Below are 17,352 nucleotides of genomic sequence, written 5' to 3'. Positions count from 1 at the left end.
GAGCACATGCCTTAAGCACAAAAACTCAGGGACAGTGCCCAGGCCCTATGTTCAAGCCCCAGGACTAGAACAAAAAAGAACAACAACAACAAAAAAAAACCAACCAAAAACAGAATTAGGCGACAGATAAATTTTAAAGAGCAGGAAAGGAAAATGAGAAAAGAGAATATACACCAAATAAAAGAAGAATGTAAAGGTCGTGGGGATGGTATCCATTAGTTTTTTTTTCTTGTCATCCTTTGTTCATTCAGTGCATCTGCCCAGTTTTCTGTCCACCTCCTTGCTTAAGTTTACCAGGTGCAGCAACTGTTGCTTGCAATCAAATAACTCTAATTTGATTGCCAAGGAAAAATAATAAACAAGGAATAAGCAATTAAGGCCCAGAATGAGATCCATTGAGGAATATATTTTCAGTTCCTAAAGCAAATACTAAGAACAAACAATCCTGTTTGAAGCCTATATCAAAATGAAGATTAGAGTAATAGGGGAAATCAATTCATTGGGATATATTATAAACATGTGTGAAAATGTAATAAGGAAATCCCTCTCTCCACATAACTAGTAATTTTAATAGCTTATAAGCTAACTTTAAAAAGTGCTAATTAGTGTCCAATCATTTCAGAACATTTCTAAGAGGAAAAACAATCCCACCAGAAGGTAGCAAAGGACTTCTAAAGATAAGAGCAAGTCTTTTTTGAAGAATAACCTATTGCAGGGGCTGGGGATATAGCCTAGTGGCAAGAGTGCCTGCCTCGGTATACCCGAGGCCCTAGGTTCGATTCCCCAGCACCACATATACAGAAAAACGGCCAGAAGCGGCGCTGTGGCTCAAGTGGCAGAGTGCTAGCCTTGAGCGGGAAGAAGCCAGGGACAGTGCTCAGGCCCTGAGTCCAAGGCCCAGGACTGGCCAAAAAAAAAAAAAAAAAAAAAAAGAATAACCTATTGCAGAGTTGACACCCAACTTTGGATACTGAAAATAAAATGTGTTTTCTTCAAAGCAGAAGTTTTCCTCTGATTTTTACAATGTACAATCTTTATTTCTTTGATAATTTCACATCTTTGGCATGACTAAAGGATTTTCAATTCAAATTAAAATCCTTGGACTTGACTAGTCCCTCCCCTTCCCCCACTGATTTGAGCCCTTGGGATTCTTTCTTTTCATTGCCAAGGATTAAATTCTGTGTGAAAGCCTTCAAGGCAACAGACAGCTGTACTAGCAATGAGATACAAAACTATCCAAAAAAGAGAGAAGCAATCTAAAAGCTAATATGTAAAAATAATTGAATTCTGATTTATATTGGGAAAAGTCTGATTTCAAATTGAGTTTCTTATTGACTATTTTTGGTTATAAAAAGAACCATCATTTATATCTAACAAGAAATTGTTATTCTTCTCCTTTGTCAAAGCTGCCAAAGTTTGGCATGTTTTAAATACCAAACAAACATCTCCATAGAGAATGGCTTGCTGCCAATATCTGGTGTGTCCAGGAATCCCAAGTGATGTCATATCTAAAGCTTACCCTCACATACCAGTCTCTTCACATACTTTATCAGAAAACGTGATTTAATCAAATGTCTCCATGTTTTTTAAAAGACAAAGGACCTGGGTGTTTTGTTTTCTTTTGTTTTTACCAAATTATAATGTGGAACAGAATGGTTCTGTGTTCTTTATACATTGCAAAGTGAAGCATCCTAAGCTACCCACATTATGACTAAGAGACCAGCTCTTGACCCTTCTCAATGTGTGCAACTAGTCATTAAAATAGGTTAGAGTTGGTAGATGAGTGATCCCAGAGGGAATGCTGCATTAGAATTCAGTCTGATCTTGCTTGGGGTGCTGGTTTTTATTAAATCACATATTAGTGGTCGGTGGACATAGGTAATCCCATGTCCCCTCCTCAGATCACGCACACAAAAGGCAGAGTTGTTAGTAATGTGCAAGAATCAGATGTAATGAATACAAATCAAGAGGAACCACAGTGCACATCATAGTTCTTAACTAATACCTTGCTCTCAGCCTGTCATCTCTCTGCCCTTATATATCGAAATATTTTTAGAATAATTTTACATATGGTCAATTAGTGTATGGAGTCCTCAGTTGTATCAATAGAACTGGTGGCCAATTTAGACATGACAACAGGGTATTTATTTTTGGAACTGTACCATCTCAACTGTAATGAGCTGCTTTCAGTGCATTAATCCAAAAATCCATGAGGAACCATGACTGAATTTAGAAGAATATAATTTGATGGGTAAGAAGTGAGCTGTAGCTATTAGATTTTATAAAATAACATCTCAAAAATGCCTTTTCATTGTATTTGTCATGTACAATACCAACAATTTTTGCTCTGTATGAGGAAATGTGACTTGGAACAAAATCAGTTAGATTATTGTGTCAGGACTCCCAAATGAGTATATGACCCCTCAGTGAGGAAGCCTAAGGGCCCTTTAGTTTTCATATAATTGCCTGGGCTTCAGTTCTATTGAAAATTATTGGGGGAAAGTCATTCTATAAAATGAGTCATTAATATTTGATGAATGATTCAGTCTTGCAGGCCTACACAGTCACATCAGTCATGCATCTTAGCTAAGACTGCCTGTGTTCACATGGGATGGTCATTAAGTAAACCTTTCAAGATGACAGTTTAGTTATTCTGTTTCATTTCCCAGAAAGAATAATAATAGTCATTAGAGTTAAAAGGAGAAAGCAATGGCAACACACACACACACACACACACACACACACACACACACACATTCACATACCTATCTTTCTAGGAAGTCAATGTTGACTTTCCATATGTTCTTCTCCAAGGGAAAAAGCCACACAATGAATTGGAGACCTTTATACCTAAATCCTCACAACATTTTCACGAGATAGTGGGAGAACATTATTATCAGGTGCTTAATACTTGGGGGGAAATTTAGGCAAAGTGATGCTGAAAAGTATATTGAATAGTATACTTATGAATTGGAAATAAGACTAGGACTTGTTCAAATATCTTAGCTGGAAGAATGGATCCCCAAGCTGGAGAGTGAAATGGAGAACATAGATACTGATTGAAATTCAGTGTCCTGCTAGACCCAGACCTTATTTCCAGTCTAACCATAATGAGAGCTCTGCTTTTAACCACAGATTCAGAGTGTTCTGGCCTCTCCCAGAGAAATGAGACTGTGAGGCTCTTCCTTAAATTCCTCCTCCCCACCACACATACCCAGGCCCTGGGATCTCCACACATACCTACCAACTGTCAACCACCAATTCCCTTAAGGCAAGCTGACAAGAGAAGTCTGCCTATGGGAAAGATGACATTTAGCAGTGGCAGGAGCTTTTCAGCCAATTTTTTTCCTTTGGTCTCTTATATGGCTTTTGGCTCTTACCTAGGTCTGGCAAAAAGATAGTTAAGTAATCATCATAGAAAACATGAGAAACACAGAGAAATGTTTTCAAAAATCAATCATAATCTCATAATCGAGTAATGACTGTCAATATTTTCTTTCAGTAGAAACTTTTTAGAAAATGTAAATAAAAACATATTCATTGAGTTGGGTTCACACTGAGCAATTAAAAATTTTAAATTTAATTTTACATTTTATTATCATTAAGTAATGGAAAGGAGTTTCAATTCAACAATGTCCATTTATGAGTACTGTGCAATTATGAATGTGCAAAATTTAGCTTTATAGAATGAGCATTTCTTTTAGTTATAAGAACATTCTTCGTAGGGGCTGGGAATATGGCCTAGTGGCAAGAGTGCTTGCCCCGTATACATGAGGCCCTGGGTTCAATTCCTCAGCACCACATATACAGAAAATGGCCAGAAGTGGCGCTGTGGCTCAAGTGGCAGAGTGCTAGCCTTGAGCAAAAAAGAAGCCAGGGACAGTGCTCAGGCCCTGAGTTCACTGCCCAGGACTGGCCAAAAAAAAGAAAAAAAAAAGAACATTCTTCGTAGCAGAGTGCTGGTAGCTCATGTCTATAATCCTAGCTATTCAGAAAGTTGAGATCTGAGGATTGTGGTTCAAAGGCACCCTGGGCATACAAGTTTGTGAGACTTTTATCTCCAGTTAACCACCAAAAAGCCAGAAGTAGAACTGTGGCTCCAGTGGTAGAGTGCTAGCTGTAGCAAAAAAGCTCAGAGACAATTCCTAAGCCCTGAGTTCAAGTCCCAGGACTGGCACAAAAACAAACAGAAAATATGCTTTGTATCCATTGCATATTTGTTTTATAAAAGAAATGATTCTATAGCCTTGAGCGGGAAGAAGCCAGGGACAGTGCTCAGGCCCTGAGTCCAAAGCCCAGGACTGGCCAAAAAAAAAAAAAAAAAAGGGCTGGGGATATGGCCTAGTGGCAAGAGTGCCTGCCTCGGATACACGAGGCCCTAGGTTCGATTCCCCAGCACCACATATATAGAAAACCGCCAGAAGCGGTGCTGTGGCTCAAGCGGCAGAGTGCTAGCCTTGAGCGAAGAAGCCAGGGACAGTGCTCAGGCCCTGAGTCCAAGGCCCAGGACTGGCAAAAAAAAAAAAAAAAAAAGAAATGATTCTAGGGATGGGAATATGGCCTAGTGGTAGAGTGCTTGCCTCGTATACATGAAGCCCTGGGTTCAATCCCTCATCACCACATATATAGAAAATGCCAGAAGTGGTGCTGTGGCTCAAGTGGCAGAGTGCTAGCTAGCCTTGAGCAAAAAGAAGCGAGGGACAGTGCTCAGGCCCTGAGTTGAAGCTCCAGGACTGGCAAAAAAATAAAATAAAATAAATTCTAGTGATCAAAGAGAAAACAACAACAACAAAAAATCCCAGAGGTAGAGGGGGAAGAATGAACATCTATATACTAAGTTGAAGATGGAAGACTATTATCCCAATTTTTAATCACCAATTTGCAAACCCTAAAGGTTATGAGGGAGAATAATCCAAAGACAAATTAGAAACTAGTATAAGACCAGTAAAGCTACATTGATTGACACATTTGTAAAATAATGAAAAGACAGTTATTAGCAATGGTATAATGTGTAATATTTAAACATGAAGAGATCATTTGTCACTGTGCAGTACTAATTCTATGGTAAATTAACATCTTAAAGAATAAATTTTTCAGTGATGCCTAGAGAAAACATGTACAAAGACACTCATACAGTAAGTGCAGTATTCATAATATGGTGGTGCAGTTTCTAACATTGGATTCCTTTGTTAAGCTTTAGTGAGAACTCAGAAAAACAGCAAGCAGCTGAACAATGTTGGAATACCCATTGTTTAGACAACTGTCCATGCTGCCTGGCTCGGGGAAACAAACATTATTCTCAAGGGAGAAAATGAGGCAGCAGTTAACCTCCAAAGTATCTGGAGTCTGTAGGACATTGATCCTGATACCACTAGTCCCTCCCTTTGCTTAGAGTGTTATCTCCCACATCCCAATTACAGCTAGGGTAGGGTGGGTGGAGACAGACCTGGGCTAGAGTTAGAATGAAAGAGCTAAAATACAGGCCCTGAGAGAAGATTGTGGCTTATTTCGAAGATGGTAGGCTATGAAGTGAGACAGAAGCTTCAATCCAATATGAAAGTTGTCGCCTTGGGTCACAGGCAAGCCACCTGAACTACCTGGGATTCTATTTCCTTCATTTATACAGTGGGAACAGTAAAACCTATTTCTTATAATAGTGTTTATTAAGTTGGTTTTTTATTACTGTTCATAGTTAATTTTTATATTTAATATATTTCTATTTGTCTTTTTGCTTTGTGATGGAGTTTGAACTTAGAGCCTAAAGTTTTGCCAGGCAATGTCTACATTGTAAGCCATATCATCTGACCTTTATTGTTTTCATCACTAGTATTATTATTATTACTATTATTTTGCCAGTCCTGGAGCTTGAACTCTGGGCCTGGGCACTGTCTCTGAGCTTCTTTTGCTCAAGGCTAGCAATCTACCACTTGAGCCACAGTACCACTTCCAGCCTTTTCTATTTATGTAGTACTGAGAAATTGAACCCAGGGCTTCATGCATACTAGGCAAGCACTCTACTGCTAAACCATGTCCCCTTCATTATTTTTTTCAAACAGGCTATTGCTTTTCTCCATGCTGGGTCTGGTCCATGACTCTATTTATATTTTCTGCATAGTTGAGATGACAGATATGTGCCACTGTGCCTGCTTTTAAAAAAACCAAACTGGTTAAGATAGTGTCTTCTGAGCTTTTGCCCCAGCTGGCCTTGAAATGCAATCCTCCCAATTTCATTCATCCCAACTAGCTAGGATGACAAGCATGAGCTAACTCATCTAGCTTTTATTTGTCTGAAAGAAACTTTTGATTTGAATAAATTAATTGTACAAAGAAGTTTTATTGCAGTATTTGCAAATATGCATATAATGTTCTGTATCCAAATTCACTCCATCTTTTATATATTACTGTTCCTTATATTTGTCCTTTTTTTGAACATGGAATTGCAGTTCAATAGTGGTTCCAGTTTCTACTCTTGTGATTTCATCTTTATCATTATTCAATTGGATTTGTGCTATGATAAGCTAAATAGATTCCCTCTATTCCAGGATTTGTCATTTGATGTTTAATAAAGCTAATACTCTTTAAACATTCATTAAACAAAAATGCCTTCAATAACTTTTTCATTGAGACTCTAATATGTGTGAAGTACTATGCCAAGTGAAATGTTTACAGATGAATAAACCCTGGCTGCATGATAAAGTTTAGGAAAAGGCTTAGGCAAATATAAAGAATTGTAGAGCCAATAAAAATGTGGGATTCTCAGTGAAATATGAGTCAATGACAATGTTGGTTTAATTCCAAAAAGTTCCCTGATAAGGAAAGAATGTAAACTAAGGAACTGGAAAGTCAGAATGGAATGGTAATTAGGAGAATTTATTTTCATGCCATGAATTATCTACACAATTTCAAGGAAGACAGTTAGGTGTTTTTTGGACTGTTTTTTTTAGCTGTAAAACACATTTCAAGGGTCACCTAACTACAATAACAACAAAATCACTGTAGAGTTTATGGGTTCTAGTGGAAAGCACAAGAGAAATGATAAACTATGTATTTCATCTGTACAGCATTTTTCATCTGCACAGCATATAAAAACTTGTGGGTAATAAGAAAGATAATGGTAATTATTGCCAACTAGAATGAAATGCATAAATATACATAAATTTAAATAAAAGACAAATGGAAAATAATGAGCTATATCAAAACCTGGTAGATAACAAATCAAGTGGAAAAAAAAAGAAATTATAGAATTAACAGTGGAAATTGAGGAAATTGAAAATTATAAAAACATAATCAATAACTACAAAGTTATTTTAAAAATAATATAGATAAGGCAATTTATAGAAAGAAAATTATGGGCTAATTTCACATGTGAATTTAGATGCACAACGTCTAAATTAAACATTAGCAGATCATATAGTTCTGACATTGAAACCACTTAATTGCCAGGTCATGATTTTTAGGAAATCAGCTTAGGCCTCAGATGAAAGCAATGTAAAGCCATGTTCAGGAATGTAGGTTCTGTTTGCTGAAAACTTTCTTATTGTTTGAAGGTATGCTGTGCTCCTCAAGTAAATAAAAATTAGGAGATCAAGTCAGAGATAAGGTGGTTCTTTAAATACAAAGGTTTTTGTTTGTCAAATGGTAGAACCACTTACTCCTCCACAGACCTTTCTGGCCATTGTCCAACCCACTTCAAGGTTTACAGAGTTCCATGTTAATATTAAACAATATTCTTGATGCAGTCTTCTAAGACTTCTGGACACTACATCAGATTCTTGAATTAAGTACTTGTTCCACACTGACCCCACTGTCTTATCTTTAGTATTTACTCTTTGATGACCTGATTATTCCAGGTGTCTGCTGGTTGTATAAGGGCAATATGGTCTGGCTATAATCATTCTATACTGATCTATTATGAGGTATGAAGCAACACTCTTGCCTTTTCCGTTCCACATTAAAATGAGTCCTCAGTAAAAGTTTGTGGGTAGGGATCTCATTAAAACAACAGCTATCAATTCTTTGTTAACTTTGCTATTAGAAGAATGCATTCGTGGATTTCTTCCAAAATAGTGGATAAACTATCATAGACTTGGAGTTAAACTTAATGGATTTCTTCCCACTCAGTGGATTTGCCTGCCTACATTCCTTTCATTGGCTCTATGTTTCGAATGATTTCATATCCCCTGTGCATACATTGTGGTGTGGAAATGATGGACCTGATTGGTTCCAAGGTGGTCTTCAAATACAAACTGCCCATGGGAAATTCACATGCAGACAATGACGTGGTAGCTACATCCAAATTGCTGATCAAAATGCAATTCAGTTTGTATACCAGGCTCTGTTCCGGTCCTGGAAGCTCTATGGCCATGTCAATGTCACAGGTCCTTTCCCATGCAGGAGAAGTAAGTTTACATTTTATTTTATTATTTATTTATTTATTTTGCCAGTCCTGGGGCTTGAACTCAGGGCCTGAGCACTGTCCCTGTCTTCTTTTTGCTCAAGGCTAGCACTCTAACACTTGAGCCACAGCGCCACTTCTGGCTTTTTCTATATAGGCGGTGCTGAGGAACCGAACCCAGGGCTTTATGTATACGAGGCAAGCACTTTACCACTAGGCCATATTCCCAGCCCCACAAGTTTGCATTTTAAAATGGCCTTTATGTTCCTTGTGAAGAATAGTGCCTGAGCGTATGTTTACAAAACTTTCTTTTTATAGAAGTTCTGTCACTATAATAGCCTGTCATAGGATAAAATTAGTGAATGTTGAATATACTAAGGATATTGTTTTATTCTTCTCATGGTTATATACTATCATGATGTTTATTAGGGAATAAGAAGCCTAAACTAGTCCTAGGGTGTTGCTATTATCCCAGCTTTCTGTTAAGTTTTGTGCTTTCTTCCTGGTATTACTAGTAATATTGTTAAATTTCAGACACTGTCTTTCTTTTGGAAGGTTTTTCTCCTCCCAAATGCCAACCAACCAACCAACCAACCAACCAACTAACAGACAGGCAAACACACAGGAAAAACTCAACAAATTGAGACAGCTTAGTCAAACTCATTACATGTATTCTGAATCACTATCTTACTAAGAAGTCATAATTGCAGGTTTTACATCTGTACCAGGTTCTGACCATATGTTCATTCCCCAGTAGATGTATGCTTCAGTGATACCTTAGCAAGGTTCAGACATTGTACTCCTGCCATCATTTCACATTACAATTATTCTGTTCTGATTTCCACAGACTTGAATTATGCCTGCTGGTAACTGATGGATTACAAGGGCCTGCAATCATTTAGAAGTCTCTGATTACCTTCAACTGCAAGAAAACTGTCTGGTGAAACTTGAACCAAATAGTTTGCTGGCTTGCCATTTGTTCTCTTGTTTACAGTAATTCCATGTAGATTCACCTTTGAGGTAGATGGGAGACATTTTCTCCTATTTTGTATTCTTTAACATATTAAAAATTAAACAAACCTCCTGAACAATTTTTGTCTCTTTAAGAAATCCCACATGGTATGCAATTAATGATACCAAAGTTGTGTCAATCTTATTTTCCCTACTCTTAATTTTTCAAAGAATAAAATCATACATTTCTCATCTTCTAGGCCATCCTTGTGTAGCAGCCCACAAGATATTATATGTTTGTTTAATTCTATTTACTTTGTAGGGAAGAATATACTTTAGCTTAATAAAGTAAAAATTATGTGTAATAGGACTCAGATAGTATCCATCTTTTTTTATTAATGTGTATATGCTACAGGTTTTTAGTAACTAGAAAGTGTCTTGTTTTTGTTTTTATCCCCTATATTTTTGCAGCAGTACCATGTAGTACTTTTTATAAGACACAGATCATCATGTGCTTAGGATGAATGCAGTAGCAAAGTGTTGACTGTCATGGCACATTATCACAAAGAAGAAAGGAAAACATTAACATTTGGGGTTTTCATCTAAGTGAAGATGGTTATAATTTCTGTTTCTGATGTATAGTGAGGAAAATGGAGTGGCAAGAGGAGTCAGGAAGAACAGTGAATGGGAAGGGAAGAGAAGGAGAGATGGAATCTGGAATCTATAAAATCTGTCATTCAAAGGGCTTAACTTGTAGGTCAAAGCCATTTGAAAATATGTTAGTGCTTCAGACTTGAACTACTCATCTGTACTGCTAGTAATAAGGTGAATGCTAAAGTAATATCGTTAGAACACAGTCATTGAAAACAGTCACTTTATTTATTGCAGACTTCATATGATTCCAAATCACCAAGTAAATTTCTTACTAAGTAGTTCTGAAGCTTATCTGACTGTAAGATGCACAGAAATTCCACACATCCTTAGGCCAGAATATAAGGAATACATTTCCAGAGTCCACAAAAACTAAGGATTCTAATTCTAAGCTGTCTTTAACCTAACTGCACTTTCCACAAGTCAGTGCAAAGCTAACAGAAAAGGAGATACAAATTCACTCCCTATTTTGTTATAATTTTCACTGACCTTTACTTCTTTTTTTTAAAGCTTTGGTATGATGTTTCATGAAAAAGAGTAGTCAGCAAGCTGTTAGAGGCTTAGGTCGGGCCAGGAGAATTTTACAGAGATCAAGAACACAGAAGAAACTTTAATACCATTGTATGTCCTTAACCATAATTTTAATGATGAGTTTGTTTGCCAATGTTGTGATTTCCAAACCTAATGTTCTTCAGAAATATGTGAAAAGTCCAGTAGTAAAGTTCATGTACTAGATTGTTTTCATCACTCCAAATGTAGGATTTAAGGAACTCTTTGTATTTATTGTTTCTGCAATACTCTTGGAAAAATAAACAGCTCTTTTCTCAAGATGCTTCTCATTGTAAGCATTTCAAAACTCTTGTTGTTTTCATTTATTGAATCATTTAGGATCAATATGGGAGTAAGAGTGTGTGACTCCCATTTTGCTCAAAATATACAATGAGCTACCTGTAATTTAACAGCCATTTTTGTATGCTGTAACGGAGTCAAGGTAGTCTTTCAAAATATCAACCCTTGGCATTATCCTATGGTCTGAGACTTGGCTACAAACAACGGGGTAAGAAAGCGCCTGGATGTTCTCCTCTAGTTTTAGATGGAAAACTTCGTTGGCATATATGCAATTAACTTGGTGAAAAGAGTAGGTCAGTTATACATTTAACTTTCATTTTTTGAGTTTGACAAATGTGTGTGTGTATTATACAATAAAATAAGTCAATTTGTTGAGCTTTCCCCTACATTGAATCTTAAAAATTTTTCTAAAATTCCAGCATTTCCTCTTTCATATTCTGATGTATTGTTCCTATAGAAATATTTTGCAAGTATCTTTCATGTGCAAATGGTACTGTTACCTTCAATCTTTCTTGATCATATTAACAGAACTTTATTATGTGCTTTTAACTTTAGCTTGCACTCAAGGTTTTTTCTTCTTTTATTAAGGGTATTAAAATCCAAAAGACCTTGCCCATAAGATTGCAGACTTTTTTCCTTATCAAGTTTAAAGTTCTCTTTATTTCTAGTTTCCTGGTATATGTGTTTATATATATATACACATACATGAATATTATATATTATAATCTATAATTAGCATACAGTAGCTATACAAGAGAAGAATGTCACAAAGCTTACAGATTTTCTGTTTTTCTTTTATAATATAATTAACTAGAAATATCATTGTGGATATTACTAAAAACTGTTCAATCAGTTTTCTTCTTCAGAAAGATATGGTAGAGGAGATAATAAATGACTACCATGATTAAGATGCATTGTACTCATAAACTGAGATTGAATTGAAACCCTTTTTTACAATTACTTAAAGAAAGTTAAAATTTTCTTTTTAAATAAGAAAAAAGAATGACCAAGGAAGATTCTACATTAAAGAATACCTCACCAGATACTCCTTTTTCTTTGATCTTTGTGAACCTACTCCTGAATACAAAGGAATAATGATTGCTTTGGTTTATTTGTATTGCCTTCACTGGCTTTTATTCACAGGTCACTGGCCAGAGGTCTGAAAACCCTGATACAAATATGAAAAATGTATTCATTTTCTATAATTTTTGTGTTAAAAAAGAAGTACAGATGAGAATAGGCCCTAACAAAGAATATGTTGAAAAGTTTAGGTATTTTCTCTAATTTGTAGGCTCTCCTCTTCAATAAATGTGAATTGCTCAAATAGGAAAACATTTATCTTGTGCTATACACACAACATGTCTCATTTAGGTGTGATTAATGTCTTTTCCCCAAGCATTTGGCATCTGTTTGGATCAGTGAAGTATCATCCAACTTAATCAAATTACTTGTTTTGTTCAATTATGTTCATTTCCTATGTAGCCACTATGTGATCCCTGAAGTGTACATTCTTTCCCAGGATGTCTCTGCATAAGATGAAAATGGTTATTATAGATGCTTTGAAGATACCTCATCAGAAAAATGAAATCTTGAGTCTTCTGTAGAAATTTACTTGGGATCTGGAATCAGCAGATAAAAGGTTGGTGTTGGTATGAAGGGTGGAGAGAGAGTGCCAGTATTTTCATTACCACCACTAGCCAGTCTGAAACAGCAACCTCTCTGCACCTCACTTCCTATCTTGTAAAATAGGGCCATTCCAGCCTTTAAGCCTATACAGTTCTGAGCATGAAGTAAGAAAAAAACATAGCACTTGCCACAGCATGTAGAATATAGGAGTATTAAGCAGTAACTATTAGTGGAAATATCTGGGAAGCGAAGCTATTTGATTGCAACTTAATAGTTCTTCTGTAGCAGAAATCAGAAATGCTTTTCTAAAATTATGAGTAAAGACTCCAAATTAACACATTCCCAAGTCTGTAGACAAATCTTTAGTGTTTATATTGGTTTATGCAGGTTTTTATCCTCTTTGTATAGGACAAATGTTACTTCATTAGTGTGTGTTTGGCATGACTTTCCTGGGTATTCATAAAACATTAAAAGAACATTAATTTCAATAACTTTTGGGAAAAAAACCTTGTGCTTAGAGTTCAGACTTTTTGGAAAAATACTCCAACACAAAGGCATAGAATCTGATATTAAAAGGAACTGAGTGCCCAGATTAGGGTGTAAACCATGAGCAAGTTATTTAACTTCTCTGTGGTTACTTACTTCCAAATGGTAATTATAATGCCTGCCCCCTCCAAGGGTAAAATTAAATCAGATAATATAATACATTTGAATTTCTGTACTGAAAAATTAAATATAATTTCCTTTGGAGATATTTTTTTTTTTTCTATTTGAGCTGGGCACCAGTGGCTCATAACTGTAATTGTAGTTATCCTGAAGTTGTGACATCAGGATCATGGTTCAAGGATAGCTTAAGCAGAAGACTTTGTGAGATATTATCTCAGAAAAAAAAAAAACATAATAAAAACAAAAACCGGAACTGGAGGTATAGCTCAAGGAATAGAGTGCCAACCTAGCAAGCTCAAACCCTAGTATCACCTTCCTGTCCTAAATTAAATCTACCAATACTGAGAAAAGAAATTGTCTCATTTAGCTGAGATGTATTAAAATTTTAACAAATGTTGTACATATTAATGTTATATGCTAAACTACACTCACGGGGATTTGAATGAATGCTCCAAAATAGGTATTTTTGTGACTTTTACAACAGTCCAACACTATACTTCTGCTCCAGGAAATAATAAAAAAAATGTATTTTTAGCCATGACTATTTCTTTTTATGTAAAAATGTGATTTTTCATAAGCATTTTGACTTTTTTCCCTGATACATTTGAGTTACAAATAAAAGGTCAGAATAGTTGTTGAAATGGAATACTGTGTAGTTTCTTTACACTTTTAGCTCTGTCACTAACTTATTTTGGGCATAGGTATTTCTTCTTTAGTCTTTGAGGGCAGTACTATTAGAAGATTACTAAGTTTTAAATATTGACTTATTTTGAAGCTCTCAAGGATATGTAAATTGTGTTATAATAAATTTCCTATTTTGTGGTAGATTAAATATTAAACATAGTCAAATGAACAGGCTAATTTGCAATACTGGGACAATCAGTTAAAGTGAACACTAAAATGCTAGCAAATCTTTACTTGACAGGAAGGTAATGCACAGGTTAATTTATAGAATGCGAACAGGTGAAATTGAGTCTTCCAAAAGGTAGAGGACAGCTCTAACTAATGGGTTCAAAGGACTTCATGACTGTACACATAGTAGTAGGAATTTAATGTTTATGCCCATTTATATCTGGTCCTTTTAAAAGAATAACACAATAAAAACCTGGCTATTCAGGTCTTTCATCATTCATTGTGCAGAAAACCCTCCACATCCATGAGTTGCACATTTCCAGATTCAACTGAGAATCAAATACGTATGGGGAAAAATCTGCCTATGTATTGAATATGTCTAAACTGTTTTACTGAGATATATCTACAACATATTAAGTATTGGAAGTAACCTAGCGATTATTTAAGGTATCTACGAAGATGTACATAGGTTGTATGCAAGTACTACACTATTTTATGAAAGGGACTTGAGCATCTTTGGATTTTCATATGTAAGGTGGCTCTCATGGATACCAAGAAATGAATTGTGCTTGAGTTCATGGATTGCTGGTTATGGAAATTTTAAGGGTCGAGGGAGAGGGAAGGGGAGGAGACAGACTTTTGAATCTAGATTTCCCCAGAGTTGTTCTTCATAGTTTAGCCAGCCTTGACACTGCCTAAACAAGAGTTTGAAAGGGGCATGGCAGGTAAAAATCAAATACATTTGAAAAGATCCCATTCTTTTTATGTTATCTTGGAAATGTGTTTCTTTTTAAAATATTTTCAAAGGAATAATATTCTTCCATGCCAAGCCTAATCTAATACCCCATCAAAACAAGTCCAAATCAAGTCCTTAGTTAGGGTTGTCTCAGCACTTTTACTCTGCCAATTTTGGGTAAGACGTTAATAGATTTTATGTGCTCCTCTACTAGTCATATCAGTAAAACCATAGTGAGTGTTTAAGTGGCTCAATAAGTACAAAACTGCCTTTTGGGGTAATTTAAAACTTTCACCTCAGGCAACATTTTGAGAGACCAAGGGCATTTTCTTTCACAGCATTGCTGGTCCAAAGAAACATTGTTCTGCCAATCTGCATTTCATTGCAGCTTTCAATGTTCTTACATAGTTTCTATTATCCACTCCAAAACTCTCAAAAAGCATTAAAATATCCTGACAGTTTTATTAACACACATATAATACATGTATTGCATAAACTATATAAATATATAAGGACTGTACAGTACAAACTTATGTTCACAGTTTGACAAGAAAAAATATCATGACTAGGGTAGAAAGAGCAAAGGTAAATTAAACATTCACATCTTTAGTAAAGAAGATTACCAAAACGTGAGCATTTGCAAGTATAATGATGCACGCTAGAAACGTTTACCCATTCAGTCTTACTAGCTTATAAAATATTACGCTTTATTAAAAATTTCTGCATAGTTTGTACAAGTATTAAAGTACTGTAAATGTAATAAATCCTGTTATACTTGAAGGTGTGGTTTTAAAAAATGCTAAGCAGTGATTATTTTGACCCTCTCACACGAAGCTCAACAGAATAAAAATGCTGATATTTGTAAGACATGTTATAGCCCTTAATGCAGGGAAGATGGCTTTGTATATGTATTGTGAATTTGTAATCATTTAGAGATTATTAATCTTGACTGAACAGTAAGAAAACTGAGTAACTTTGTTATGACAGTAAGAAAAAGCATTCTTAAAAGTGCATTTCAACAATGATAGTAGTCACTAATCAGATATACACTAGCAACAAAATCGTTTGGAGGATTGAGACATTTTCTTCATTATTATGTACGGTCTCACTATGTAGCCCACTCTCACTATGCATCAAACCCATAATCTTTCTACCTCAGCCTCCTGACTACTGGGCTGACAGGTGTATGTTACCATGCCGGGTTGAATGATTATTTTTGTAAAATACACAAATGCCCATAGTTATCTATAATCATTCTTGTACTAAAAATGTCAAAAAATAATACTACTGGACTAGATAGCTTTAATATATCACTTTCAATATTTTTTAGTATATATTTTGTTAGCCCAGACTTAGGAATTTAAAGATTTGTTTCCTTTTCTTTAAACCTCAAGAGTGTTCAGGCCCTGAGTCCACGCCCCAGGACTAGCCAAAAAAAAAAAAAAAAAAGTCAGGAGTGGTATTTACACATCTGTAATCCCAGAGCTAGGGAAACAGGGATGAGGAGGAATTCAAGGGCAGGCTAGGCTGCATAGTGAGACCATACACACAAACACACACATACACACACACTTTTTGTTGTTGTTGGTCCAGGGGCTTGAACTCTGGGCCTGGTCCCTGTCCCTGAGTTTCTTAAGCTCAAGCAAGGCAAGCACTCTACCATTTGAACCACAGCACCACTGGAGTGGTTAATTGCAGTTAAACGCTCTGGCTTGCTTTGAATGGTGATCCTCAGAACTCAGCCTTTGGAGTAGCTAGGATTACAGGCGTGAGCCACCGGCGCCTGGCCATTTTATTTTTTAACAACATAGCAGTACGATAAATTGTCATCTTGTCTTTCATTTTGTTGAGAGCACACATAAAGCAGTACATATCGGAGTTTTAATAGAGAATAGATAAAGGAGTTATGGGACATTTCTATTCATAAATATGAGTGCTGACATTCTTAACTTTATGAAGCATGGAGTGACACGAAATGGTGGGAAAAAACTAAAAGTAATACACTGAATGGACAGCTAACGTCTTAAAGCTCTACAAATAGCTTGTTTTGTGTTTAATAACCTTATGAAAAAGGACTAGAGATCTCATAAATCAGAGTAAACTCTTGTAGTCTCCCAACAACCTAAAAACATCTCGGTGGGTTTTTTTTTTTTTTTCAGTTTAATTAGTCGCGTTGTAAAATTCCCTCGGTTACAAACACATCCATTCCCGGGCAGTAGTAGTAGCGGCTGTTTAGAGCTAGGACACGCAATGCCTTTCTGAAAAGTGTCTTCAATCAAACAACATTATTTCCGTAGAACTATGATCAAAACCTTAAGTGTGTGTGTGTGTGTTGTAGTACTGATGTTTGATTTTTTTTTTTCCAAACTAATTTCAGATGACACCTTTGCTTCTCTGGTCCCATAAAGGCATTCTTCATTTACTTCACGTGTCTTGGCATCAAGACCATGCCACCTTGCCACAGCCAAGGTTAAACACGGGAGTCACGGCATGGTTACCAGAAACCACCCGCACGCGCGCACAATCCCCTCCCCCCCCGCCCCCCCAGCCCCGGCTTAGCTACAAGGCAAGGCCAGCGATCCACTCCACCTGTTGAGGTCAGCGGCCTGCGGGGAGGGCGGAGGCG

The sequence above is a fragment of the Perognathus longimembris genome, chromosome 3, assembly GCF_023159225.1.
Source record: "Perognathus longimembris pacificus isolate PPM17 chromosome 3, ASM2315922v1, whole genome shotgun sequence".
Taxonomy (NCBI): domain Eukaryota; kingdom Metazoa; phylum Chordata; class Mammalia; order Rodentia; family Heteromyidae; genus Perognathus; species Perognathus longimembris.
This window is presented reverse-complemented; position numbering follows the sequence as displayed.